The sequence below is a fragment of the Zonotrichia albicollis genome, chromosome 8 (assembly GCF_047830755.1).
Source record: "Zonotrichia albicollis isolate bZonAlb1 chromosome 8, bZonAlb1.hap1, whole genome shotgun sequence".
NCBI classification, from domain to species: domain Eukaryota; kingdom Metazoa; phylum Chordata; class Aves; order Passeriformes; family Passerellidae; genus Zonotrichia; species Zonotrichia albicollis.
Window position 1 is genome coordinate 29,278,909 of NC_133826.1, and position 18,544 is coordinate 29,297,452.

The 18,544-nt window shown below is 51.4% G+C and overlaps 1 protein-coding gene and 1 long non-coding RNA gene across 3 annotated transcripts in view; one reads left to right on the forward strand and one right to left on the reverse strand.

Moving 5' to 3' along the window:
* PBX1 (PBX homeobox 1) overlaps positions 1-18,544 on the forward strand; it is a 131,858-nt gene that overhangs the window by 63,289 nt on the left and 50,025 nt on the right. The window lies entirely within an intron of this gene.
* Positions 1,518-17,947, reverse strand: LOC141729876 (uncharacterized). The gene is made up of 2 exons (XR_012581442.1): positions 17,558-17,947; positions 1,518-16,025 (listed from the first exon to the last, which is right to left on the reverse strand). It is a non-coding gene; the product is annotated as an uncharacterized LOC141729876 (long non-coding RNA).

Genomic DNA, 18,544 nt, shown 5'->3' on the forward strand with positions numbered 1-18,544 from the left:
TTCTAAAGTGCTAGGCAGCTTGTTAAGGTGGCGTTTATTTTTTTTGGGTTTGTTATTATAAGCTGGCAGTACTTACCTGGGTGGGTTCCCCCTTGCCCTCCCTGCTGCTGGGTGCTGGGGTCACCTGTGCATCTTCAGAATGGAGCAGGCAAACCCCTGGCATGATGGCAGCCTGATTTCAACCCCAGGGAATTTCACAGGAGTGAAAGGAGATGAAAAACACTGTGAGGCCCCTAAGCCACGAGCTGGAGTGGATTATCTAAGTGGATTAGGGATTTCTGACCAGGGCTGGTGTGGAGCAGATGGGATTTTGCCTGCTGCTGCTGTGGGGTTATGGTGGCCAGTGGTGGGTTGAATTTTCCATCTCCAATATCTGCAACCCCTCTCCCCTTGCTGCCCACCCTCCACTCCCCCCAGAGAGCTTCAGTGACTGCTGGGTATGGTGCCCTGTCCCCCTTTTTTAAGCCATTGTGTCCCCAGGGAATCTGGGCACACAGCAGGCTCCCTGTTCCATTGCACTGTGCTCACCTCTGAGGATCTTTTAGGTGGGAAGGAAACTCAGGCCTGTCTGTCTCCACATGTAACATGCCTGCACTTTTTTCTCCTTTTTTCTCTCGCTCTCGTATTTTTTCCTTTCCTCAAAAAAAAAAAAGAAAAAAAAATAGAAAAGAAGAATAAACTAAACCCCCAGCAGAAAGCAAGCTGTGATACTGTCGGGCCTGGCGTTGATGTTATTTATTTTCCTCAGTTGCTGCTCTGGAAGCCTGGAGTTGACAGAGCGGTTTTGTAGAATAGAAACATTATAGACTGTTACTGTCAGAGTGTTAAATGTGATGGATAGAGAAATACAGGGGAGGGAGGGGACTTTACACTAGCCATGTCTGCCAGCGAGGGTGCTCATGGGAGAATAAACCATCCGCATATAAGAAATGAATGAGGTAATGTGGCGGGAGGTAATGGACTCTTGCAACAGAGATGCGCCTTGCCGGCTGGACTTAACCCTTGCCACGCCACAGGGTGCCGTGGGGGTGCCTGCCTTGTTCACCTGTGGCCCTGAGATCTGGCCAGTTCTGGGCCAGCACGTCAAGGTGTGGTAGGAAAGGCTGGGTTGTCCCTGTGGAGCAAGGGGAGTGCTGCTAAAATCTATGCAGACCTTATAGCTGTGTTGTGAGGGCTCTGATGAAGGAAGAACGATGAGGGCTCTATTGGTATTAGAAGGTTAATTAATTATTTATCATATTATTTTATACATCTAAAACCGAATTTGTTAAGTGTTTAATTTTGTACACAACTGCACGCTCTGCGCTGAATTTTGTGACTGTCACCCGACAGTCCCAACACACACACACACTCTTGTCCCTAATAGGCCAAGGAAATAAAACACTATGATTTTGGGTAAACAGTCTCCATATTGCATTCTACTTTTGCACAAACACAGGCACAGCAAATGATAAGAATTGTGTTTTCTTTCTCTGAGGTTCAGAGAATGCGAAACCCAGAAATATTTTTGGGAAGAATTGTGCCTTGCTTTTTCTCTGTGAAGAGAAGTATGGGGCCAGCAGCTTGTCACAAGCCCAGGATGGAGAATCTTTGGTGAGCACCAACAGATGTATTAATCACCCATTAGCAAAGGAGCATGTGCTGCTTGGGAGGTGCAGCTGTGGTTCAGACCCAGTGGCTGGCTTGGGGTCTCTCTGGGCTTGGAGTCCTCCTGAGGGTGGGTTTGGAGGTCCTGGAGTTCAGCACAGGGTGGCAGAACAGGTAGCCCTTGACTCTTTCAGCACTGGAGAGGTGCTGGGAAGCTGAGGGGCTTCACCTGCATTCGTGGCTGGCTGTGCAGAGTGCTGAGTGGGGATCCAAAACGCCATGGTGTTTGTTTGTGTTTGAAATGTCATTTCTTGTGTTTGGAGGGATGGGTTGGGTGGCGAGAACCTGTGGTGGTTGGTGCCCTCCAGCTCTGTGGGAGGGAGGGCAGGCTGTGTGTATCTCTGGCCTCTTTTTCTGGTTCACACTGATGATTTTTCCAGTCATCCAGTTAGCTGATAAATTGTGTTTGGAAGGCTAATGAGTGCTTGGTGCTTGTTTCCCTTGCTCCTTCTCACAGAGTGTGTCCATAATTCTCCCTGTGAGGAGATCCCATGGGTGGCATTTCCTCCTGCCTCAGGACCACAGACACAGAGCGGTTTGGGTTGGAGAAGGGCCCTTGAAGATCATCTCATTCTAAGCCCCCTGCCATGGGGCTTTTCAGGGATTAGTCTGCTCAAAGCCCCACCTAACCTGCCTTGAACACTCCCAGGGATGGAGGGACATCCACAGCTTCCCTGAGCAACCTGTGCCAGGGCCTCCCCGCCCTCACAGCGAAAAATTTCTCCCCAGTGCTTAATCCAAACCTACCCTCTGTCAGCTGGAAGCCATTCCCTCTGGTCCCAGCCCCAGAATAAAGGCTCTGTCTTCCTTCCAAGGCTGCTGGGCTTGCAGGGGGTGGTGAGGAGCCTGAGGGTGGGGGGCAGCCCTGGCAGCTCTCCGTGCCCCTTCCCTTCACGCCTGGCTGCGCGTCCGGCCTTGACTACGCAAAGTTTGTCGTAGCCACTGTGTGTGAGTAATCCAATTACTTCCTTGTGCATTTTACCCTCGCTGACACCATCTTATCTACAGCTCGTGGAGCTTCATTCATGTCCTTGAAGGAGGCCCTCAGCCTCCATGAGTCCTTGCTAACCCCCGTTGCTCATGTTCTCGTCAAACCCAGCGCTGCTCACGCTCCGAGCCTGGAAATAAATTTATTAAGCAGCAGTGGGCAAACCTCCTGCATCGCTGGTCTTGTTGAAGAAGCCATTTATTTCTACTCTCTGCCACCTCTTAACCAACCTTTAGTCCTTGCTTTTTCTGAGAGGAGAGTTAGATTTGTCAACTGATGGAACTTTGGGGGGCTCCAGACGATGCCAGAGGTGCCTCCTGTTGCTGGGTGCACAGCAACTGTAATAGATTAGCCAGGTTTCTTCTTCCTTACGGGCACTGCTAGTTAATCTCGGTGGTATCATGTCCATCTCAAGGTTTTATCCTATCTATTTATCATCTTAGCCTCTACTGAAGTGAGACTCAGAAGTCGGTGAATCTGTGGCTCATCTCACTCCATTTTTTAAAAATAGGGTATGACACTTTGTGTCCTCTAGTGTAATGAGAGATTGAGCTGCTAATGAAAATATGCAATCATTTTATTTCTGAGTCCCTGCAGAACTCTAAGGCAGGCATTATCTGGTCCTGGTGACTCCTCATTTTTCATTTTCCAAACGTGCTTTACCATCACTTCTTCTGACATCTCAATCTCTGATTGAGCCTCATCTTTGCCACCTGAAAGATGGCCCACGGTTGTGGATCACATGGTGTTGGGTTGCTGAAGGCTGAGGGCTGGGTTCTCCTGCACCTTTGCACCAGTGCCCACTGCCATAGCCCCTCCTGCAGCGATAGGCCCTACATGGATGATGCCAAGGTCCAGCCTTGCTGTTGGCTTTTTGGCAAAATTTATCCTCATGTTCTTTTGTGAGCTCTTAGCTAGTTAAAGAGTAAAACCAATTAAAGCATCATCTGTTTGTTATATGGGTGGGTTTGAGGAATTCCTTTGTATTTGCCTGATACTTCTGTGGGGTCTGGATCAGATTTCTTAAGGGTTCAGTGGGAATCCGCAGAATATTTCTGTCCAGGAGGTGTCTGTACACTCTGGCTGCAACCATTTAAACATGGAGATACTGATGCTGGACCTGCCCTTGCAGAGAGGCAGGAGGAGCTGATCTCAACCCAAAGTCTCTTTTTTGTGAAGGAGCAGTGAGGACTGCCTGCCCTGGGCCTGCAGCTTCAGTGGGAGCCACAGGGACATCACCATCCCTTGTTGGATTGCAGTTGCTCTTACCCCAACAGCCAATTTGAGGTTTGAGGATTTCCCTTGTATTTCCCTGCTATTTCTGTGTGGTCCTGATCAGATTTCTTAAGGGTTCAGTGGGAATCCGCAGAATATTTCTGTATTTCTGTCCAGGAGGTGTCTGTACACTCTGGCTGCAACCACCTAAAGATGGAGATACTGGTGCTGGACCTGCCCTTGCAGAGAGGCAGGAGGAGCTGATCTCAACCCAAAGTCTCTTTCTTGTCAAGGAGCAGTGAGGGCTGCCTGCCCTGAGCCTGCAGCTTCAGTGGGAGCCACAGGGACATCACCATCCCTTGTTGGATTGCAGTTGCTCTTACTCCAAAATCCAGTCCATAAATCTCTTCTCCTCTATTTTTATTTTTTTTGAGTTTTGCTCTCCAAACCAGCTTGATTTGGCAAAAGGCTTCCATTGCAGCACGTCACAGGTAATTTATTCCCGGGTGCTGTAATCTGAAGGAAAGCAGAGCGAGGGACCTCCAGTCACAGCCGCGCGCGCACGCAAAAAGTTAAAGTATTCTTGCTTTCGCTGACAGTACAAAGGTGTCATATACGAGAAGGATTGACACAGACCAAAGGGTCTTGTGGGAAATATGATAATAACTATAAAGAAGACAGATTATTCCCCAGTTGCCAACATTCAAACCTTTTTACAGTCAGTTCAAACATATAAAACTTTATTGCTGTAGCAGAAAGGGGAACAATTTCTGGTTGCACAGCTTTCCCAGGGCTGGGTTTATACTGTCTGTGTTATTGCTCTATAGTGGCATTTTAAAGTTTATTGAACAAGACTTTTACAATTGAAGGAAGTATATAAAACTGTAAATTTATTAGATTTTTCAGGATAAGTGCCCTTTCTAGTTGTGCTCAAGAATTCGGAGCTACAAGAAACTGCTAGTTACAAGACTTATTAATATTAAAGACTGAGAGAGTGCACATTTTATACCTTAACTGATCTAAAAAATAATATTATGATATTACTGAAAATCTGAGCTGTCACCGAGCAGGGTGCGTGGAGCATTTGTATGGTTTGTATATGTATAAATAGTTGCTACCTACATGCAGATAGAGGGGGGTGTGTGTGTGTCTGGATACGCCTCTGGGGGTGTCCCTGCTCCAGGAGGGTGTGTGCACACACCACGTGGAAGCACACAAGTGCCTGTGTGTGTTTGAGCATATATGTATATATAAATCTGTGTATTTCCGTGCTATATTTTATTTTTATATGGGTTTATTTCCCATAGCCTGCAGTGCTTTCCAGTATGGAGCCTTGGTGTGCGCATAAGGCTTTAGGTGATGCATAAATACAATTAATGAGGTGCCTGGGTGGGTTTGATGGTTTTATCATGCTTGGTTGATGTGGTGTTCACAGGCATCTCTGTGTAACTCGGGGATGAAGGCCTCTAGTATGTAAAACTCCACAATTTATAGCATGTTCAACCATTCACCTGGTCTTTTGTGCCTAAAAGCAGTGAGTACACGAGTGACAGTGGGGCAGTGTGTTCCTGAAGGAACGCCTGCCCCCCATCCCTTCTCCTTTGGGCTGTGGCTGAGTAACACTGATCGTAAATTTGCAGGGACTGGATTCTCTGGTCGGCACATTTGCTCAGGGCTGCTTATGCAGCAAATCTGGGCTGCAGTGCTGCCAGAGACAGCCCTCGGAGAGCTCAGTGCAGTCTGAGGGGAAGCCTGCTCTTGACGGGATTCCTGATGGAAGCTTGGAGATCATTTCACCTAAACGTGTTGACTGGAATTAAAATAAGTCATAAATCTGCTCTTCTGCCTGTGGTGCAGCCCCTGCCCACTGTGATGTCCAGCGCTGCTGGGGCAACCATGAGAGGAGTTATCTGTGGGCTGGGGATGCCTCGCTGGGGCAAAGACCCTCTTTAGGTGCCTCTCTGCAGGGCTTGGGGCTGGGAATCCATGCCCCAGCTCAGGAGGAGAGCTTTCCTCCACTGCTCTGCACAGGAGTAGATAGATTCAGGTTTGCCATCTGTGGTGGTAACTTGCAAGGGGCAGCAGCGGGTGCTCTGGGGCTGAGCAGGAGCACCACGAACTGGCAGCCAAGGCAGGGAAGTCAATAAGCCCTGAATCTTTTATGAGACCTTGGATATTCTGATCACAGCACTGCTGGCACTGAGATAGGAATACAGATTATCTGAGAAAGCATCCGTGACTTGAAGCTCAGTCCTGGGTCTTCCTAAGGTTTTTAAGCTTGTCTCCACAACATTTGGATGTAAAGTTGGTTTTTTTTAGGGGGGTTTCCCCTTTTCTCCCGCTTTTTCCTGCAGGAGGAATGGAGCTCAGGTGTGATTTCTAGAAGCTAGGTCTGACTGGAGAAGAAAAGAAGGTTAGTGTGGCTAATGGGGCTGTAAGAGTGTTATCTCTGAGTATTGTTAATAACAAAACTGAGCAGCAGCACCGCATGCCGGGAATTGGAAGAAAAGGAAACCCTCGGATCCCTTGTAATCCCGTGTTGCACAGCGCTGGAATTGCAAGGGTTCTCACTGAATTCATTTCAGGTTTGGAGAGAAAAGAAGGGAGGAAAAGAAGGAGGATGGGGAGGAAAAAAAAAAAAAAGACCCCTGCACTGAGATGAATTTATGCCTAAGCTTGTCTTGGGAATGCAAATGTGTTTAAGACTCTCTGAGCTAAACCACCCCTTTTGGGAAGAGGGAGGGAGGAAAGGGGGAAAAAAAAATAAGTATGACACAGAAGGGACACTGGGAGAATATGAAATGAGGGTTTGCTGCCCCTCCTCCCCTGCCCTGCCTGCTGCCGAGCTGGCACATGGGCAGGCAGTGGGGGGATGCGGCACCCAGGGGGGATCCAGGCCTGTGGGTGCTGTGCTCTGAGCTCCATCCCTGCAGAGAAATGGGTGGAGATGTGTGACCCCACCATCACAGCAGCCTCAAGCCCTCAGCCTCTCACTGCCTGGCTGTGAGGTGTGACAGGGCCACGCTGGTGCCACCACATTCCACCTGCTGGCACACGGGCAGGCAGTGGGAGGATGCGGCACCCAGGGGGGATCCAGGCCCCTGGGTGCTGTGCTCTGACCTCCATCCCTGCAGAAAAGTGGGCAGGGAGGTGTCACCCCACCATCACAGCAGCCTCAAGCCCTCAGCCTCTCGCTGCCTGGCTGTGAGGTGTGACAGGGCCATGCTGGTGCCACCACATTCTACCTGCTGGCACACGGGCAGGCAGTGGGAGGATGCGGCACCCAGGGGGGATCCAGGCCTGTGGGTGCTATGCTCTGAGCTCCATCCCTGCAGAGAAATGGGTGGAGAGGTGTCACCCCTCCATCACAGCAGCCTCAAGCCCTCAGCCTCTCGCTGCCTGGCTGTGAGGTGTGACAGGGCCATGCTGGTGTCACCACATTCCAGGTGCTGGCACATGGGCAGGCAGTGGGGTGATGCGGCACCCAGGGGGGATCCAGGCCTCCATCCCTGCAGATGGGCCGCTGACCTCCATCCCTGCAGAAAAGTGGGCAGGGAGGTGTCACCCCTCCATCACAGCAGCCTCAAGCCCCCAGGCTCTCAACTGCCTGGCTGTGAGTTATGACAGGGCAAGCCTGGTGTCACCACATTCCACGTGCTGGCACACGGGCAGGCAGCGGGATAGGCTGGGATCCAGGCCCCTGGGTGCTGTGCTCTGAGCTCCATCCCTGCAGAGAAATGGGCAGGGAGGTGTCACCCCACCATCACAGCTGACAGCCTCAAGCCCCCAGCCTCTCACTGCCTGGCTGTGAGGTGTGACAGGGCCACTCTGGTGCCACCACATTACACCTGCAGAGGTGTTTCCGTCCCATGGGGACCAGGCAGGGTGGGACACCTTTCCAGAGCTGCTCATCCAAGCTCTGCACTGGCCAGAGGAGCAGCAGGGAGAGGAGCAAAGCAGCAGCAAGCGGGAGGGAGGAGGGCTGCAGGAGGAGATGGAGCCCACTGCCAATTGGGCAGTTGTGTGTGTTGTCTGGAGGCTGCTGCTAACCACTCGTTACAATTAAAATGAAGTGTCCGTCAGCGGCTATCTTCGCTGTGTGGCCCATATGTTTCTGAGCTGATACTGTCCGGATTATTCTGTTTGGGAGAACGATAATGGCTGTTTATAACCTTGGCAAAGACTGAGCCCTAATCAGGCTGGAGCACATTTTCACCGACTGGCTGATAACGGGCTGTTAGCTGCCTTATCGCTGGGGAGAGATAGGCCAAAATAAGCAGATCTGTGAGCACAGGAGCCCAACCAAGAGGCACATACCCTGGCCTGGCCTTTATTTTTAGATGCTCTTTTATTTTTTTTTATTTTTTTTTTCTTCTTTTCCTGGCTGATTTCAGAGAGAAGAGGAGATTATTTCAGCAGAAGGGGAGGGAGGTGATGGGTTTTGTTCACTCCAGTAAATGAGGTGGCGAGAAAGGCATGAAAAAATAACACAGGGGTGTTGTATGGCTTTCCATGTGCCCCTCAATTACCCTGTGGTGCCCCCAGGCCCCTGAGGGAATCTCCTTCTTTGGGAGCAAGACTGGAGTACATCCTTCCTCACAGCATCCCTTCTTCCCTTGCTTTCTGATTGCTTCATCCTCTTTTTTCTGGGGATGGTTTTGGGATGGAATTGGTTTTGTGTGGAGGAAGGGAAATTTTGAAAGAGGGCAGTTCTGCTGAGTTTTTCCCCCAAAGCAGGCTTATGCATAAAAGATGATTTATAGCAGCAAGACCTGGGCATTCCTGCTGCAGACACCACGTTGGGCCAGAGCATCTTGAAACCATGCGTGATTGGATACCTAAAGAGCCAAATTTCCCTGAAGGAAGCCTCACGTTGAGGCTGGCTGGAGCATCTTCCCAGTCTGCTATTCTGGATTAGCCCAGTGGTGTTTGTGGGGCAGGTGCTTTATCCCAACCATGCCATCCTCTTCCCTGGCACAGCCCGAGTCTTGCTCCATCGCACCTGTGTCACTGCTCTCGAATCTTCCAGGGAAAACGGTCCAGATCTCCCAGTGCTGCTCCTCCCTCCCTCCCTCACTCCCTCCCTCCACTGCTCAGGCTCCGTTCTCTGCCTTGAAGTCTCAGGCAGGTGTTCAAATAAATAATGCAGCTAAAAATACCTTTTGGCAGCAGCTGGGAGTTGTTGCGAGTGGCGCTGCCGGAGTGGTGGGAATACAGCATCCCGGCTCCACGGGCAGGTGTGTCTGTGTGCTCAGAAAAACGAGAGCAGGCACTGCAGGACGAGGCTCCCTTGCCTCCTGGGCCCACTGTGGCCCCACTGACAAGGAGGTGGTGTCACCTTCACTGTGGTTGGCTCCCAGGGGAAGGAAGGGGGCCCAGCAGCTCCATCCCAGCTCCTGGAGGAATGTCACACCAGCCCTGCTCTCTCTGGCTGTGGCAGGAAAGGATAATTTGCACTGTGGTAGCATCTCAAACCATTTCCCCTTTGGGGAGCACTTAGCAGGCTGGATCATGCTGCTGCCTCCAGGGAAGGGTGCTGAGCCCTTCCCAGTCGCCTCCAGGGCTGTGAGAGAACCCAGCACCTCAGGCTTTCAGTCTGCTCTGCTGAAATTGGCTGTTTAAAAACCTCCCCCAAAAACCCTTTGCTGCTAGGGAGTCATCCCAGCTGAATGTAGCTCCTGGTGGCTTTTCCTGTGCCCTTCACCTGCCTGGACCTTGATCTGGCAGCCCAGGGGGTGCAGAGGACTCCATGTCCACCAGCATTCATCTCCTGGCGCTGCTTAGAGACCTTCTGAGAACTGCCCTGGCAGCAAACTGTTGGACGACAGATTTAATTATTGCAACAGAAATGTTGCTGGGGGCAGTTGGCCACAAACAAAACTGACCTTGGTTTTTCCTCTTGCCCAACTGGTAACAAACCTTCGCTGCTCCTGATGCACAGAGGAGGAGGGATGCTTGGCTGTGATGTTTCTGTGTCCATGCATTTTTGGCCACTTTCTGCACCACTTGTGGGCCTTTTGGTGGGTCATCCTTGTGGTTCTCATTTTGTAGAGCAAAGTCATGTGTTCATGAATCCCAGAGAAGTTGTTCAGGAGTGCAAGGACAGGGACTGAAAAAGCTGGGGTGCTCCTGGGTTTCATGGTGCTCCGTGAGGGCTGAGACCTGCTACTCATCACCTTTCAGAACTTGCAAGTGCCCTTGCTTTTCTAGAAGCGGGGGAGCTGCTGGTGGGGCTGACGTGGTGGCTGAGGGTCACTGGTGGCCTGGGCAGTGCTGGAGCGATGCTCGAGTCCCGCGGCGCTGCCGCCTCATTGCGGCTTTGGCCACAGCTCCTTTTGAGATCTGAAAAGACAAAGCCAAATGGCGTGTTGGAAAACCTTCCCAGCTCTGAGGGAGATGCTGTCTAGGAATTGCTGGCTGCTTTTCCCTGATTCTCCATGCTTTTTGGGTGTATTTGACCTGTTTTGACAGCAGAAATGCAGTCCCGGTGCAAAATCAGCTCAGGGTTGGATGACTTTTGGAGGCAAAACATGGTCCAGCTGTGGCATGGTGACCCAGCTGTGGTGTGGTGGTCCAGTGCGTGCCCCCCCAACCCGTCTGCTGTGACTTATCTCAGTCCCCAGGGCTGGGGGGTTTGCTGTGGCTCTCCAGCCTGCTGCTGGCCCATGAAATGCAGTCAGAACTCCGCAGATGCCATGAGCCAGGGCAAGCTGACTCTTCCCATCTCATCCTGCAGAGAACAAACAGAGCTCAAGGTAAAGCGCTGAAATTTCACCGTGACCTTTTCTTAAAGCATTATAATCAAGTTGAACGTTTCCAGTTGTCCCACTAATGTTTGCCCCATGGGGGAAGGCGTCCTGCTTTGAGGGAGGATGTTTGTGGCGACGAGCGTGCCGGCCCCAGGAGCTCGTGGTGCTGGATGCCAAGTGCCTGCTGGGGCTGGGGAGGCGGGGGGCACAGGGGCTGCTCCCTGCCTCCTGCTGTAATGCAGCCAGGGGAGGGAATCTGCTCAACGCTCTGCATCTGCTCCAGCCTTCGCTCAGGGCTCTGCGACACATGGATTGTAAAGCACGCAGCGCCTGGCGTGTCGCCGGGCACCCGCCGGGCCTCCCACGTGTGATGCCCGGGCTTGGCAGCTCGTGCCTTGGGGACAGGTTGGGGTTGGCTTGAGGGCACCTGGGGCTGGAGCTGATCTGGCTCAGTCCGAGGGTGTGGGGCAGAGAGAGCCTTCAGAGTCCAGTTTGGACACCAGAGGAGGTGTTTCTGGGGGGAAGGGATGAGTTATTTATGCTGCTGTGTCTGCTAGGCCTGTCTTTCTCATGTGGTTGTGGGCTCTTTCTGCTGGTGTTTTGTAGTGCTGGGTCTGGGGGCACAGTGTTCAGCCTACAACTTGAGCAGGCAACTGCTCCTCCTGCGTCCCCTGGTCCCTGTGATCTGCGTGCCACTGGGGTTTCAGTGTCCCACAAGCGAAGAAGGTGACACTCTTTCTCCATGATGAAGTCTCCCAGAGTGACACAAGGGGTGGCCCAAGTGCTCCATGAAGGTTGCCCTCCAAGCACAGCAGTGTTTCCTGTAGGACTGAGAGGGGAATCCAGCTCACATTTTGGAGGGAAGATGTTTTTGCAGACCCTTCCCCATGCCAGATTCTCTCACTGAGTTTGGCTCAAAACGTCCATCACCAATGGGAATGGTTTTCAGGCCCCCACCTAATTTTTGAAAGATATTAGAGGGATGAAGGATGGAGACAGTCATCCCACATGTGTGGGAGTGCTGGTGGCTTGAAGGAATTGCACAGGGGCTTCCAGACCCACCCATGGGGCTGCAGACTGCCCTTTGCTTTCACCAACCTGCCCAGCTTGCAGCTGCCTCCCGGAGCAGCTGGGTGCCCACAGCCCCATCCCTGCATGGGGTGAGCCCTTCCCTCCCCTGCACCGGGCCAGTCTGTGCCTGCTGTATCCCAGAGCACCTCCCTTTGTCCTGGGAAGCAGGGTCCCCTCGGGCTGCCTGGCTCCGCTGACATTTAGCTTGGAAGCATGCATATGGATGAGGAGCAGGCGGGTGATGGGGGGCTGGCCCCGTGACCCCGCAGACACCAAGCTGCTGCTGCTGCTGCTGCTGCGTGTGGCTCCGGGGGCTTTGGTTTTATTTTTGAATTTTCTCTTTGAAATGTTCCAACAATCCCGGTTGAGATTTGGCCGGGAAGGAAGGCAGGCTGGGTGGGGTGCTGCTGCTGCTTCCCAGGGGCTTCCTCCAGGCAGCAGCTCCGTTCACACAAGGCATTGGATGCAGCTGTAGTGTTCCCAGCAAAGCTCTGTTTTAAGCATGGAAAATCGAGTTCACCACACTGTTGAAGTCTTGTCTGAATCAGCTGCCATGCAGTTTTGTGAGGTTTTATGGTCTGGGCGATGCTTGGGACCTTTGGGAGCCAGCATTATCCTATTTGGTTGGTCCCAAATGGTGGCTTATGTGGTGCTAGTGTTGGGGGCTGCATGCTGGGGGCTTTCAGGGTGGCACCTTCTGGGTGATCTTGCTTTCTTCCCCTCCTGTGCATACCCAGAGTGTCTGAAGAAATGATGGTGTCCTACTTGATGGTTTCCAGAGGGTGGATGGTGCTCCTGAGCACAGCATTCATTCCTTGCTGCTGCCCTTGGAGCAGAGTCCGGCCTGGCTTTTGGGGGCAGGTAGCTTCACATCCTGGAGCTGGGCTGTGGGCACAGAGAATTGACAAAGCTGCTGCCATGGCTCGGATGCAGTCACCCCTGGGAGGTTTGGGAAACCAAAGCTTGGGGCTGTCAGTGGGGTAGGGTTGAAGGCAGTGGTCTCTGTGAGAGCCCACAGCAGGGCAGGGAGGTGAAGCATGCCCTGGAGAGCCCTGTGACAGGCAGCCAGGCAGGTCTGCTCTGTGTGCATGTGCCTGCTTGGCTTGTTCCTCACTCCCAGCACTAATTGCTGATGGAGCAGCAGTGTCCCCTCCCCACACGTCCCTGATCTGGCTCCGGGTGCCTTCCTCCCCGCTGCCTCCTCCTGGGCAGGTCTCCCTTGCACAAAATGGCTCCCTCAGAGCTCCCCCCGCTTCCCCTTCCTCCCCTTCCCCAAAACTTTCTGGCTCTGGGGTTCGCCGCAGAGCTGTCCTCCGTCTGAGTTGTTCCCGGCTGTCAGAGGTTATATATATCCGCTCTGCTCATGCTCATCCTCTGTAACCATTTTCTGCTACAGAATCTTCTGGCTGCTCGTTGAAGCCTTAATCCGTAATGCAGCGATCAATGGGTGTGCGCCTTTACCACTCGGATGCTCATTTTTTAATCCCCACTGCCTCCTTCAATGTCATCCCTTCCCATTTTTCTTTATAGAATTTCAGGTCTACTGTACCTGCTGATTACTTAGCGGAGACCGCTGGACATCTCCCTTAATTAATTCCATCGATTTCTCAAATCCCACAAGGTTTGGGGTCCTTAGATTTCTGAAGCAGCTAAATGGAATGTCTAAATTCCGACATTTTCCCTCTATAAATTGTTTTGCCAGGGAGATGCTGGGAGGCAGCGCTCTGGCTTTATTTATTTGGAGGCGACGTTAGCCCCGGAGCCCTCCCCGTCCTTGCTGCGGGCGTTGGGAGGGGGATGCTGCTCACCCTCATCACCCTCATCCCCGCGGTTGCTCCTGCAGAACCCCGGTCCTCTGCTGCCATGCATCCTTCTGCTGAAAGGAGCGGGGTGGGACCAGCCTCAGGAAGGGAATAAAGCTCCTGGAAAGGGCCTATTAACCAGTTGGGCCCTCGCCGCGTGCGGCTGGGGAAGACTCTGTTGCTATGCGCAGGGAGCTTAATTTTATTATTACTCTCTGCTATTTAATGTCTGTCTCTCAGGCAGCTGGTGATGTTTTAATGAAGCTGGAATTGCGTAGTCTGTAGCGCTGGATAATCGTAAGCTGCCGAGTCAGAATCAAATTAATAATTCATGAAATTAAAGTGTATAATTAATTTGAGCCGTGCAGATGAGTAGGGACCCGAGTCTTCGGCCTGAAAGGAGCGCACACATGTCTGTGAAACGTGCTTGTGTTGGTCTGAAACGAGGGGCAGATCTGCCACCTCTCACCTGCCCAGCCCAGCTCCTCAGGCCCACGCTGCCCTCCTGCCCTGTATGGCATTGGAGGCTCAGTGTTAGCTGGTTTTATTTGGGGTTTAATTCCCCACACACACATTTTATTTTCAGGTCAAAATTTCTACACTAGCATTCAGTCCAAAAAAAGGGTGGGGAATGTCACTGGGTATGGCTGCGTCTCCCATCCCCTGGAGAGGAGGAGCAAGATGTGCCTCTCCCTTTCCTTGGTGTTTATGTGGTTGTGTTTGTTATCTCTGGAAGTGGAGCAACCACTGGGTCGCTTTTTGAAGGGCTCCTGCAGCAATAAGTCCTGAGTGACTGTTTGGGGTTGTAAAGATGGATAGGGTCAGCTCAGTGGAGTTCACAGTTACCCAGCACGGCAGGGATGTTTCCCATGGTGGTTTCCCAGTAATTTGTAGTGCAAAGAGCACCCAGCACCTCAGGTAAAAGCCAGAGGGACTCACAGGATGGGAATTTTGGAACGTACCAGTTGCAGGCAGGTTGGAACAGCTGGGCTGAGCAGCCCTGGATGCTTTGAGAGCTCTTGGCTCTGTGTTTAGGTGGATCTCATGGCAGCATTGTTGATCCATCTCTTGCAGGAGGCACTGACCCAGTCCTCACATTCATGTGGGTCTTTGCTGGCACCCAGAAGAGGTTTCGCAGCTTCACCATGCTGTCTGCTGGGGAGAGGGGTCTTTTGTTGCATCCTGATCCAACATGGGACAGTTCATAAATGTCTTGGGAGCCATTTCTCTTGAGCCTCTCAGTGCACACAATGAGCACCAAGTAAAATTGGAAGAGATTTGGATGTAGGACATGCACAAGCTGAAGTGGAACATCCACTTGGGTCCGAGATACCAGTCCTACCATGAGTCTTGAGTTGTCCATGCACTGAAAACTTGATTACTCACCCAAGTTGAGATGTTAAATATTTGCAGCTTTGAGGGCTGCACTTTTAGCATCCATGGTCTGAGGAGAAACAGGCCCAGACAGACTTTCTTGCCTTTACTATTAAATCATCCAAGGTCATCATTCCTTCTGTAGCAGAGCAATGCTCTGCTCTCTTTCTGCCTGGCCAGGGCAGGCTTTGCCCATTCAGTTACAGCTTCCCAATCTATGTTATTTTTGTACAAGGCAAAAATGTTGGCACTGTAGATTCGGGGCATGAATTTCTTGAAGACATTTGTGAGGCAATCTTTTATTCATACGAATTTAAATTTTTTTTTTTTTTAAGCCAAAAATCTGGCTGCAGCAAGATAATGTGATTTGCTGTAAATGCCATGGCTGTGAAGGATCTCAAGCACAAAGCTGATGGAATATCTTCTTAGAAAACTATTGAATGAAAGCAAAATTGCACTGAGAGGATGGTGTGAGTTCATTTTGGAGGTGTGAATCATGATCCCTCCCCATTTTTTTAAGTTGGTTGCAAAATCCTTTTTCTCCTGATAGGCACACAATGTTCTTGTTCCAGGCACAGCCATCTCAAGCAGTATCCATGTCTGGGTTGGGAAGGGGAGATTTGGTGCAGCATTACTTCAGTTTTCTTGATCTTTCCTGCTCTGTTTGATGGCTGGTGGCCATGATGGCTGGGGAACACCACATTTCTCTTTAAGAGGGGAGGAAAGCTGTGAATTCCCCTTTCTCCAGCCCAAACAGGGACCGCAGAGTGTATTTCTGTACTTGGTAGACACTGGCTGATTTGTAGCCATTCCAGTGTTTCAGTGGTACAGGGCAGTCCTGTCTAGTGCAGAGTAAAAGCAGAGGTGGACAAACCACTTCTTTCTTTTTTTTTTTTCTTTTTTTTTTCTTTTTTTTTTTCTTTTTTTTTTCTTCTAAGCTCTTGTGCAGGCAGGAAATTCAAAAGGTTGCTTTTATTTTGCAGTCAGAGGCAAATGTAACTCTTTTTCATGTTTCATTAAATGGGGTTCTTCTGATCATTTCCAGGGCCTGTTGCAGCTGTTGGCTTTGGCAGTCCTGAATGGTTTTAGTTCCAGAGGAAAGACAATATTTCAGTGTTGAAGGGGTTTTTAACACTGTCTGTCTAGGTTTCAGAAGCCTGGATACACCAGCCATGCACCCTGTGTGATGGAAAGGCAAGATACACAGCACCTTCATGCTCATTAATTGCATACAATTAAGCCCTGAAGCTTTTGCAATACCTACTGAAATCAGGCAATTGCTTTTGGAACATGTTGCTTGCAATTCTGCCTTTGAAATCCCATTTCTGCTTCTGAAATCCCAATCTCTGTCCCTTGATGGAAATCCCAGGGTTTGGGGTGCTGGTGAGCGGCGTAGTTTGAGGACCAGGAGTGTGTAAGATATTTTTATGAATTTTCCCCAGTATTTTTCTAACAGCTCAGAGTCAGCCATATGTTCTGGCCATGTGGGAGGAAGGCATGAAACCAAGTCAGGCCACCACAACTTGCTCCCTGAGCTTTTGTTCCACCACAACAAGCCGTAGCCTGTTTCACCTCTCTGTCTTGTGCTTTCTACATGATAGGAAGAAAGGGAAGGGCAGGATTTCCCCCTCCCTCTGAGCATGGCTGAACATCAGCATCACTGGGTAAATGCTGATTGGTATTAATAATAATAACCTGCCCTTTTTTTGCTAATGTGCTCCCCTTTGGAGTTCTGGTATTTATTATTATTATTATTATTATTATTATTATTATTATTATTATTATTATTATTATTACTACTGTAGCTGTTACAACACAAGATGCAGGGAAGCTGAGGAGTTGAGCTGGCTGCCTCCATCCCTCTGCCTCCATCCTGCTCCATCACCCCCTGCCTGTGGGGTGGGTGGTTGAGGTACCAAGCCCTGAGCAGTCCCTGCTCCCTGGAGGATGTGAGGGAGCCCGGCAGCTCCCTGGCCCTGTGCTGGCTCATCCCCACCAGGTGGGGATGGTGGGTGACCCTCTGCTCTTGGCTCAGAGCTGCTGCCTTCTCCTCCTCCTCCTCCTCCTCCTCACACACCCAGGCAGCTCTGCAGGGGCAGCTGGGGAGGTGGAAGGGGGCAGGGGAGGAGTGGGTGTGGGAGGGGTGCCCGGCAGAAGGGGTTAGTGCCAAACACAAACAAAAACACGATGCAAATGAGCTGCTTGCAACAGGTAGCCTTAATCAGATGCTGTCAGATGAATTCAGCATCTCTCCGATTGTCGCCTGCACTAGCCTCCCATTCGGAAGCCCTCATCTGCTCCAGATGTGGTTTAATTTACTGCGACTTGGCTAATTACTGTAATTAAGGATTAATTACTGTTAATTACTTTCACATAAACTCAACGCCAGTCAAAGAGCGGAGCCTTATGAAGCCTGCCACGGCAGCGAGCACAGCCTGGGTGGGCCCGCCGGCTCCTCGGGGCCATCCCGAGCCACTGCCCACCATCCCTGGCACCGACCCCTGCCCCACGCCTCACCCAGCCCTGCCCAGCCCTCCCGAGGCTGCCAGGCAGGCATGGCAGGGCTCCAGATGGCATCCAGCAGGCCAGCCACCGTTATTATCGTTAATAATTAGATAGAGCGGGGATTTGCTGCGCAAACCCTGCTTGGGAAGGGGAGGCCAGCGGCGTCTCCGGCAGGCTCTGGAAACATGCAACAGATTAATTAATACCTGTGCCATCCTCAGCCCTTGCCAGTGCTCCCAGCTGCTGGGTCCTCCACCACTCTGTGCCCAGACAGGGCCTTCCTCAAGTCCCTCAATAGGGACTCTCCTTCCTGAGGTCCCTCAGTAGGTGAGAAATGCAAAATTCTCTTGCTTCCCCCAGCATCATGCAAGCAGAAAGTGCTTTAGCAAACAAGGGAAGAAACCAGCCCTGTATCTAAGGGAACAGGAGCAGGGAAAACCTGTGGTGGGTGAGGGAAGGAGCGCCAAAATGATTCATGGACAGTGCAGTGTGTAGTGTTCCCATGGGAAACAAGTGTCTGCTAGTGCTGCCCTGCTTCCCTGGCTCACTTAGACTTGTTAGGCTCCATATCTATTGGCCTTATTAGTTTTAAAAGTCCTGGGGCTTTTTCCATTACAGCAGAGGGAGGAAAAGCCTTGGAAGGTGGGCTGTGAGGTGTGATGGTGGCAGCAGAGGCAGGAGCGGGCCGTGCCCCATCCTCAGCCATCGCCTGCAGCCCCGGCCTGCTCTCGTGGCCACGCGTGTAATATGAAGGCAGGATGGGAGAGAAAAATCGGCATGATTAGATGGGTATTGTTCTATTAGATCTCTGCCTGCTTGCTCTTGTGTCTCAGCATTTGAAGATGAAACATATTCATTTAGCTCCCAGGATGAATGGTTTTAATAAGGGGAGCAAGATGAGGTGGGGTAGTCCTGATGACTTCGGAGACCCATCAGCTCTGCCCCTAAGGCCATTTTGGTGATGACATGGGCCGCACGACCATTAATGCTGCAATCAGGACAAGTTTTCCGTGTCCATGCGAATCCTTCAGCTGGGAAGAGCGTGTTTTGGAGCCCAGGAGGAGATGTGTATCAGCAGTAATCAGATTGAGCCTGCAGGGATGCAGGCAGGGGGTGAAGCAGGGGCTCCCTGCATGTGCTTCCTGGGGGCAGCCAAGGGGAAGCAGAGATGCAGACAGACCACCCAGCTAGTG